This window comes from Arachis ipaensis, chromosome B01 (genome assembly GCF_000816755.2).
Source record: "Arachis ipaensis cultivar K30076 chromosome B01, Araip1.1, whole genome shotgun sequence".
NCBI classification, from domain to species: Eukaryota; Viridiplantae; Streptophyta; class Magnoliopsida; order Fabales; family Fabaceae; genus Arachis; species Arachis ipaensis.
The window spans coordinates 133,299,485-133,310,441 of record NC_029785.2 but is presented as its reverse complement, the minus strand read 5'-3'; the positions used below and the strand labels follow the sequence as shown (position 1 = coordinate 133,310,441).

Genomic DNA, 10,957 nt, shown 5'->3' with positions numbered 1-10,957 from the left:
ATAACATTTCTTATATATATATATACACACATATATATTGGGAAATCTATCCTAATTTCTAACTATAAAACTTTAATATAATGAAAAATTTAAATATGAACAAACAAAATTAGTTTTTTATCCATGAAAATAGTTGGTTTAATTATTCTGTTGATCTCTATAATTTCGCAAAATTTTCAATTAGGTCCCTATACTTTTTTTCCTTTCAATTGGGTCCCTATACGTTAATTTTTTTTTCAATTTAGTCCCTACCGTCATAAAACCGTTTGAAATAACAGAATATTCCATCAAAAAATTGAATATTCTCATAATTTGGTTAAAAAATTTAATTAAAAATATCTCTATTTTTTGAAATACCAAAAATACCCTTTATATTTTATCCCCCAAAATCAGAGAACTCTAACTACCCCTAAGTTATTCTCCTAATTTTCCTATTGGATTTCTCCTCCGTCGCACTCTGCTACCACCGTCTTCCATGGCGTCGTCGTCGTCCGTTGCTGGGTGGTCGTCGTCCCTCTGCCCATGGGGGCTCTGTTCTGCTCCGCTCGTCCGCCTTGCCTATTGCATCCCCTCGTCCTGCCTTGCCTCACTGTGTCTCGGGTGCCTTGTCTCGAGTTGCCGCTCCTCGACTCCCTTTTGCTGTCTGGACTGGTTCTGCAACAACAGGTGATGATTGAATTTTGTTTTAGTTTTTCAACTGTTGGATCGGAGGAGATGAAGGGACCAGGTGGCATGTGGGAAGGAAACCAGTCAGATGGCTTTCATTTGTTTGAATTGCAAAGATCGGGAGTAGAATGAACATGTGGGTTTCTGTCAGCGTTGGGTAATAATTCTTAAAACAACTAGTAGTCAAACGGCATCCTCTCCCGATTCTAATGCTTCAGGTACAATGTTGAGAAATCTTGATTGTTAAATACCTCTAATTTTGCTTATGCTTATTTTTGGTTGCTGCTTGTATGTAATTTGACTTTATTTGATTAGGTAACCAGCATCTTGAATGACAAGGAGAACCAATTGATCTAGTTGTGAAGCTTAGTTTGCTAAAATTAGTTTTGGTTGTGTTAAAAAATTTTGATTATGAGTTCTGATTATGTATTTTATCTATAATTAATTGATTATGTTAGAAATAAGAAAAGATGTGAGATTGGAGATAAGGTGTTTGATTAAATGCCTTTGAGAGAGTTGAATTGATTATGAGCTCTGATTATGTATTTTATCTATTATTAATTGATTATGAGTTTAATTGATCATTGTCATAGAGGCATACAGGACTCTCAGACATCGTGGTTTTATCCTGCTGCCCAGGTTGTGAGAGATTTTCAAGACAAATTTGCGGTTTATTCCGTTTGACAATGGTTCTAAAATCGCGTTTATTGTTACAGTGAGTAATCCTTGGTCTATCTATTTCCAAGACAAACTTGCAGCTGCAGTGGCTTGTTCCAATTGACTTGTTGCAGTTGAAGGAAATTTTGGATTCGGATTTAGTGCCATTGAAGTTGAGGTATATACTGTTGAACACATGCTTATGTTTATCTATTTAATTGCCCTTCCATTGTGTTATGTGGATTGATGTCTTTATCTTTAGTTATATTTTCATCATCATATAATAGAATGGTTTTTATTTTAGTCTATACATTATTGTTAACTAACAACTAGAATTAAGATCTTATATGAGTGTCTTGCCATGCCGGAGTGTTCTTTCACTATGAGTGTCTTGCCAGGATCCATCCAAAGGAGGTGGAACTTGTGGATTTGATACATAGACAGAGAGTTTCATGTGCCTTTGTGAGAATGAAAATTTTACTACTCATTGCAAAGATATCTTACAACCTCAATAATATAATTCTGCCCTTTTAGTAAAATAATAATCATGAATTGAATTTTGTATGTTAATATACAGATTATAATATTGCACAGCATAATACGAGGGCACATGTAATTGCAGAATCATGCCGTCAACAGGGAAATGCTGGCATGGCATATTCACATCTACCGAATCATGCCGTCAACAACATGAGTATGATCAATGACTTCGAAGTTCAAAGTTTCTGGGTACCTTCCTAGTTCTCATTCTCATTTGTCTATTTTGTCTCTAAATTGTAAATTTCAAGTAAATAAAGTGCACTGTCCCCACTCAGGTGATTTCGTACGTAAGATGTGGTCAATTTCTTCTGATTTAGTTTTTTTTTTTGGACATAAAAGTTGCTTTGTATTAACTATTAGGACCTAGAATGTCCTTGTAAACCAAATTACAAACTTCAGCAGGTATATCTCTTTCAGCCATATTAAGTTTAGTTGGGTAAAAGCTAAATTAGCTAATTTGTGAGCCACCAAGTTTTCATCTCTCTTAACATGTGTTATCTGAAAATATCTTCTTTCCAAATTTCATCGTTCTTCTTCTCGCGCGTCTTCCCCTGGTTTTTCGATCGTTCTTTTCTTCTCCTTTCTCATTTGTTTGTTCTTCGTCATTGACGTTAGTTCTTCTCTCTGTAACTCCAGCTTCGTTTTCTTTTCGATTTTCTGGTTTCTGAAATCAAAGTTTGAACTCGTTTTGAAGATAATAGATGATTCAACTTCAGATTGTCAGCTGAATCAGGGCGAAGTGGAGCACAAATAGGAAGGAAAACGAGATTAAGAATCAATTGATTACATGTAGCAAAGAGGAAAAATGAAACCCTCATAGCAAAGACTCATTTGATAGGAATTGGAATGATTTTCTGCTAAATTTTGATCTTGTGGACAACAAGTGGCTTTCAGGTAGTGTTGGGTTAAAATCTGCAGCAGAGGTGTAAATTTAATTTTTTATCGGGTGTATTTATAGTCTGTGTTTGGGTGTATTATGCAGATCTCTATGCAGACCGTCATATATGGGTTCCAATCTATCTGGATCACCACTTCATATTATAGTACCTGTAAATCAGACATTTTGAATACACCAGAGAGAGTTTAATTAATTTTGGTCTTGTGGACAACAAGTGGCTTTCAGGTAGTGTTGGGTTAAAATCTGCAGTAGATGTGTAAATTTAATTTTTTATCGGGTGTATTTATAGTCTATGTTTGGGTGTATTATGCAGATCTCTATGCAGACCGTCATATATGGGTTCCAATCTATCTGGATCACCACTTCATATTATAGTACCTGTAAATCAGACATTTTGAATACACCAGAGAGAGTTTAATTATGGAAAAAAAATTTACTTATAATTGGATCAAATATATTTATACCATGTGTTCAATTTCTTACAAGAGTATATAACAGTTACATTAATCAGTGACAATATCATTCGAATCTATCTGACAAAATGGACTCAATAACAATGAGGATGGCCTGGACAGTCTTATTGCATCACTTCTCTGCTGCTTCTTCTTCTTCTTCAAAAACGATTTTACCATGAAAAATCGAAAAAAAGAGAAAACAGAGAGAAAATACGTAAATGAAGAAGAAGAAAAAGAGGAAAATGAGGAAGAAGAACGTGCAGAAACGAAAGAAAAGGAGAAGAAGAAGAGTAAGAGGAAGAAGAACGTGCAGCAAGAAGAAGAAAAAGAATTTTAGAAACCATAAAAATCGAAAAAAAATGAACAAGAAGAGGAAGAGGAAGAGGAAGAGGAAGAGGAAGAAGACGAAGACGAAGAAGAAGAAGAGAAGAAGAAGAAGAAGAAGAAGACGAAGAGGAACCGTTTGAGTGGGGCGCGTGTAGTTACGCTCCATTCAAAATGAGTTAATGCGCGTGTTAATGAAGTTTGGGCTGATAACTTGTAAAACTTGTACGGCCTTTTTACTTGTATGTGTAGCAGGCCCCGTAGAATCATTGAATAGGAATTATAGGAATATCTTTTATTGAATATTTATAGTTTTATCGAATTTTCAATTAGGTCCCTATATTTTTTTTTTTTTCAATTGGGTCCCTAAGGGTATACAAGTAATTTCACAATTCACTAACATTTTTTTGACGTTTAACATTAATAAGGACTAAATTGAAAAAAAATTAACGTATAGGAACCCAATTGAAAGTAAAAAAAGTATAGGAACCTAATTGAAAATTTTGCGAAACTATAGGGACCAACAGAGTAATTAAACCAAAATAGTTTTGATGTCACAAAAATACATAAGTATTAATTTTATTCATTGTATAATTTTATTAATATTTTAAAATTTTATAAATAAAAATAATAACTTTTTATCTTTTATGAGTATAAAATTAATTAATGGATATAATGGATATATTTGTTAATATTTTAAATTTTTATAAATAGAAATAATAATTTATTATATATATTTTTGGTCTCATTACATATTCAAATATTTTTATCAACCAAGTCCTACTAAGTTGGCACAAACCTAATAAAAATCACTCACACATCGTGTGCATGAATCACACAATTCTTCTTCTTCATGTTCTTTTTTTTATTTGCGCGTTTTATCCTTATTATCGTTCTTTTATTGTTGTTGTTGCCGTAATCTTTTTTATTTTTTTCTCCTCTTCCTCCTCCTAGTGGTTATTGCAACAATTTTTATTTTTTTGTTTATTTTTTTTTCTTTTTGTTCTTATTAGGGGGTGAAATCAGAATAAGGAAAGAAAAAGAACTTTTGAGTTGTGCAAAATTTATTAAAAAAATAGTATCGAAATTTTTTAACCGTGACATAAGAAATTTTTTAATTTTGACACCGGAATTTTTTAATCGTAATACTGGTTGTTGCTAGGAGGATAAAATAAGAAGAATTATGAGAATTTTTGAAAGAAGAAGAAGATGATGATGATAAAGACGATTAAAATGAGTTTTGAATTATACGGAATTTATTAAAAAAATAGCACCAATTAATTTATTCACTTACTTTGGCTAACATTAGATATAGAAATTATTATAAAATTGTGTGTATTGTCTTTGTTGTATGTTCAACATGATACAATAAAACTGTGAAAGTCATTGGCCGACTATAGGATATACATTTCCTAAAAAGAGGGTTACATATTCATCCTTATTGAACTATATATCAAGTTATCAACCATATAGACAAGAAGTACTAAAGAATTACTCAATAAAATGAAATTGATGTTAATATTGAGTTCTTTGTTGCTAATTCGAACTTGGCCTTTGATTTAGCTGACAATTTAAATTGGTTAAAATCAACATATGGCTTAATTGTGTGCTAATTTGAAAATGATTATGTCATTTGAAATAAGATAGTGGCTTGGGAGTGCCAATATATGCTTTAATTCGGTTATTGAAGCTCTTAAGGTTCCTAACAATTGTTCTAATGGAATCTTATTCTATTTGCAGTATGTAAGCATGCATACTCATTGTCCCAAAATTTGGATCCTATCAGTGAGGGACTAGGTGTTTTACAATTTAACAAGGTATATAGTTAATTAGTTATTATCTAATTTTCTATCTGGAATGCAAATTTTATTTAACGTACTTGTGTTGCGCATCGTAGTGTGTATGTACATGGTTTCTCAAAGCCCGTCTCTGAAAAAGTTATTGTCATTTGGTATCCTTTTGTATTTCAGGACTGGATGCATCTTTGATTTCAGTTTATTGCATAAAATTTCCTGTTCTCAACTATTTCCTATGGCAATTGCTGCTGCTGCTTAATGAAATACTATCATGATCATTTTACTCACAATTTTTTCTTCAATCTGTAATTCCTTTTAAAAATTGAAAGTGAGATTTACAGCTAAAACTACCAGAGGAATCAAGAGACAATATCCTATTGTCAGTTGTTAGAAGACAGAAAAATCATCAAAGATACCTAAGAGAGCCAAAAGTTGAAAGGATTCCCTATCATTGCATAAGTACTGTTGGTATTATCTGCTCCACCAAGAGCACACACATGAAACATCTTTGTCATGTATGGATGAACTTAGAAAAACGGGTTTTGAACCCAATCAGATGTTGAGATCAGTTTCATAAGTAATATATAGTAAGCTTTGAAAATTAAGCCTTTGCAAAATCTAGAGAGCTTAGTAGATAGCTGTTTGCGGAGTTACTTTCATACACAGTAAATTTTCATGTGATGGTAAAGCTCATCTTACTGAATAAATACTTAAGCTATTTGGCGACAAATGGGACATCCTCCTGCATACCTATAGTTGAGAGAGAAATACCAAGCATTTTATCCCAAAAAAAAAAAAATAATAATAATTGACATACCATAAAAACACCAGCCCTCAATAAAGCATCCTGCAACTCAGATGAAACAGAAACATTGGCAATAGACTGTAGAGCAGCATCAACAGCTCCTGGTAGAAGCTCAAACTCAGTGCCGTGCACAATGTCTGGAACTAGCCCAGAAAACTCGAGTATTTCAGATCCGGCAGCCTCAAATTGACTAAGAACTGAAAATGTTCGCATGATGTTTGTGGTTCATTTCCAGGAGTAGATGGTTGAACAACATACATGCAACGGGAAAGAAGAGTTGCAAGAAGTTGCACTCCTCCATCTCTCACCAGCTCTTCTCCATTCAATGAAGATGCACATCTGGCCACAATAAAAGTCAACGAGCAGCATGAGCTAGAATGGAATTTTACGCCAGGCAAACAAGCTCTGATGCTGCAACAAGGAGAGGTGCTCCATCTGAAAGAAAGAAAATTCTTATCATCCTTGTCCACAGTAACAGCACTTAACAACATGGGATAATAGCTCCAATATGTCTCGATATCTTCTGTATAAAATGCATTGTCCCCTTCAGCAAAAGAAGCAATCTCCAAGGCTGAGGACCTTGCAATCCTTGCATGGTAGCCTAAGATACAGTTCGCAAAAGGTAAATATTCAGTGAATTAGGATATAAAAACCTACTGTTGCAAGCAAATGATATTATATCACATAAATTCCCCCAAGAAGCAAAAAGAAATTTTAACATACATCATGATTTTGCCACCCCAAATCTGTGCATGCATATAACTAACCAGAAGATCTACGTCTGAATTACGAATTGTTTAGATGATAAATTTTTTTTGAAACAAATGAGCTCAACACAAGAGTGGAGCACAACAAGAACACAGACATAAAATAAAGATGCGTTAATGGTGTCTTCTACACTTTTTCCTGCATTATGAAAAATCCTCCTATTCCTCTCCATCTAGACGTTCCACACAATGGCAAAGAAGCAAATTAGCCATTTCTTTTGCTCTTCCTTTCTCGTAGTTACACCTGTCCAACTGTGAAAATGTTCCTTTACAGTACCAGAAAATGACCACTTCCTATCAAAGTGATTCAGCCATGCGCACCATACCCGCCAAGTAAAATCACACCCAAAAAACAAGTGATAAACATTTTCAGCATCCTTACTACATAGGGCACACATGTTGTCATGACCAACTATCCCAAACCGGCACAATCTGTCTTTTGTATTTACTCTGCCTATCAAGACAAACCATATAAACAGCTCCATTCTTGGTGGAACTAATCCTTTCCATATAGAGCTGGTAAAACTATAATTTGTTATGTCCTCCGGTAGCGTATCCTCCTGCAATACCTGCACAAAGGAGTTAGTAGAAAAAACACATTTTTTTAATCAAATTTCCAGATCACTTTGTCCTCTCTCTCAGTTGTCAGTTTCATTGATTGCAGAACCGCATGAAGCTGGTTTACTAGTTCCAGTTCCCATTGAAATAACTCTCGTCGCCACTGGAAATTCCAAATCCACTCTAACACGTCCCAAAACCCACAATCCCCTATGACAGATCCTTGAAGATTTGAGACTGAGAAAAGTCTTGGAAAAATAACTTTTAGAACACCACAAGGTAACCAGCTATCCTCCCAGAAGCAAATTATCTTGCCATCCCCTAGTTCCATAGCCAAACCTCTTATCATCTTTTCTCTCACTTGTGGCTCCCTGATTTGTAATTGACAAATATCCTTCCAAGGACCCCCTCTTGTAGGTACAAGCTGATCACAAATCATCTCAGAATGATTCATGTTATTACAGGAACATACAATTTTCTTCCAAAGTGGACAATCCTCTTTCGAAAATCTTCACCACCACTTAAACAGGAGCGCTGTATTCCAAATTACCGCGTCACCAACTCCCAAAACTCCTGCCTTTTGGGAGGCCTGTACGACTTTCCATTTCACTAGAGGCATCCCGTCCCTCTCGTCCTCCTTACTTCACAAAAAGCGTCTCTGTACGGATGTTATTTTTTCTGCTACTGCCTTCGGCATTTTGTACAGGCTGAGATAGTAAATAGGCAGGCTATTAAGAACAGGTTTGATGAGAACCAGTTTACCTGCTTTATTCAGAGACTTTGCTTTCCATAGACTTAGCTTTTCCTCTACCATATCAATCACTGGTTTCCATGTCTTGACCAGCTTTGGATTCGCCCCCAGAGAAATGCCAAGATATCTATCAGGTAAATACGCATCTTTACACCCCAATAGTCGACACATCTGTCGTGCTCAACTCTGCTCACAATTAACCGGGATCAAGCTGGACTTGTCAAAATTGATACTCAACCCTGACATCATCTCAAAGCAGTGCAGCAACTGCTTATAGTTTCTGATCATCTCTTCTTCAGAAGGGCAAAAAAAGTATAGTATCATCCGCAAACTGCAAATGTGACAACTCAATGTTATCCCTTCCAACCAACAATGGAGTAATGCGTCCATTCCGCACCGCGTATCTAATCATCCTATGTAGAACATCCACAACAAGCAGAAATAAAAAGGGAGAAAGAGGATCCCCTTGTCGTAGACCCCTTTCCATTTTGAAGGGCTTAGAGGGAGAGCCATTTATTAGGACCGACATAGACGCAAAACACATACACTCCTTTATCCACTCCCTCCATCTACAGCCAAACCCCATGTTCTGCAAAACAATGTCCACAAAACTCCACTTGACTCAATCATAAGCCTTTTGGAAATCTAGTTTAATAATTGCCGAGCTCTTTTTCCTCACCTTCAGCCACTGTACAGTTTCACATGCAATCAAAGCCCCATCATGTATCTTCCTACCATGTACAAACGCACTTTGTGTTTCTCCTACCAACCCTGGAATTATCTTCCGCATCCTCTGAACCAGGATCTTTGATATAACCTTATAAACACAACCCACCATACTAATTGGCCTAAGGTCCTTGATTGTTTTAGCTCCGACAAACTTTGGCGCCAAAGCCACCCAAGTAACATTCGCATCCCTAGGTAAAACAATTGACTGAAAGAATCCCATCACGGCTGTAGTGAACTCCCCACCAACATCCTCCCAACACTTCTTAATGAAATTCATATTATACCCATCACTGCCTGGTGCCTTAGTTGACTCAGAATCCCAAACTGCATCCTTAATTTTCTCATTAGACTGCATCCATTCCAACTCTACTGCCTCCTCCTCAGTTATCTGATTAACCAAACCATCACGGAACCCTATCACCGGCGAGGTCTCCTAATGATATAAATTCTTATAAAAGTCTTTGATAGCAACCTTAATCCTTGCTTGATTTCCCACTATCCTCCCATGAATCAGTAAAGACTCAATCTGATTGTTTCTCCTTCGAGCTGAGATTAGATTGTGAAAATAGCGGGTGTTTTTATCCATCTCCTTGGCATGCCTGGATCGTGACATCTGCTTCCAATGTACCTCTTTTCTGATATATCATTTTTTACAAGAGCTCACCAGCGCCCTCCTTCTTGCTTCCACAGTTCCATCAACAATCCCATTGCTAACCATATCATCTACTTTCTTTATCTCTTCTTCAAACTTCATAATTTTTATATCCATATCTCTAAAATTCTCCTTATACCATTTACCCAGCGGGACCATCAAAGCCTTCAGCTTGTCAATGAATTGTACGTTGCCCAAATTCCTCCACTCCTCCTTTACCATCCGCAAGAAACCCTCATGAGTAAACCAAGCATCCAGACTCCGAAAAGGTCTCGGCCCCCCTCCTAATCTTGTGATATCCACAATCAATGGACAGTGGTCTGATAAACCTCTCGGACCTCCTCTAAGCCTTATTTTAGGAAACTCTTCCAACCATTCCAAACTAACCAGAACTTGATCAATGCGGCTACACGACTGACCCCTAAACCATGTGAACATACATCAGCAAGTGCAAGGTCTAAAAGCTCCATATATTGAATCCAAAATTGAAACTCAGCTGTAGTCACTGTCAAAGTGGTAGCTCTTTTCCTCTCTTCCACTTGAACAACCTCGTTAAAGTCCCCCAAATAACAAAAAGGCACTTGACAAAGCCCAGATAAAAAGCTCAACTCTTCCCATACTACAAGCTTCTCTTCCCTTTGGTGCGCACCATACACTAAACAGAAAGCACACTTAAAATTATTTTTTAACACAACGCCATCCACACACAACCATCTCTCCCCTTTATAACAGTTGTTCCTCTGAAAAATCGTTTCTTCCCACATCAACAACAGCCCACCGGAAGAACCTTCTGACCTTACATACTCCCATCATACCACATTATTTCCCCACAGTTGCATTACATCATATTTGGTTACTACCTCTTTCTTTGTTTCTATTAAACCTAACATATTCAACTAAAATTTTCTCCTAAAACTCTTTACCATACTCAATTTTCCAACTTCCCCCAAACCCCTAACATTCCAAGAACTAAAAATTATTTTAAACCAATTGTACACACCTTTTTGCAATTTTTTGGCCAACTTCTTCTTGCCTTTTCCTTCTGTTTAGCTTGCTTTTTCTTCTGTGTAATTGCCTCATTCTGTCCTTGGAGTATAACGATAATATCATCTTCCTCATTATACTGAACTGCTCCAGATTCCACTGCCAACTCCCATGCCTTCCTGTTTTCCTGCATTTCATCATCCCATTTGGTTTCAGAGGATTCAGTCTCAGCTTCGCTGTCTTCAGATATTCTTGCATCTTCCAAGTCCTCTGCAACCCTCCAAGTCTCACCAGTCCCTCCATCCTCCCTATCAAGCCGTCCTTGTATCGCATCTACCTCTTGGCCATCATCTTTTATCTCATTAGCCAATTCAA

The 10,957-nt window shown here is 36.3% G+C and overlaps 1 protein-coding gene and 1 long non-coding RNA gene across 4 annotated transcripts in view; one reads left to right on the top strand and one right to left on the bottom strand.

Moving 5' to 3' along the window:
* LOC107639869 (adenosine deaminase-like protein) overlaps positions 1-10,957 on the bottom strand; it is a 72,616-nt gene that overhangs the window by 5,944 nt on the left and 55,715 nt on the right. The gene's annotated exons all lie outside the window — the stretch shown is intronic.
* On the top strand, positions 7-2,373 carry LOC107620242. 3 transcript variants are annotated; one of them, XR_001615822.2, is made up of 3 exons: positions 7-884; positions 1,260-1,501; positions 1,901-2,373. It is a non-coding gene; the product is annotated as an uncharacterized LOC107620242 (long non-coding RNA). The 3 variants fall into 3 exon arrangements; XR_001615821.2 differs by having other exon boundaries at positions 7-1,501; XR_002349605.1 differs by having other exon boundaries at positions 7-1,501; positions 1,946-2,330.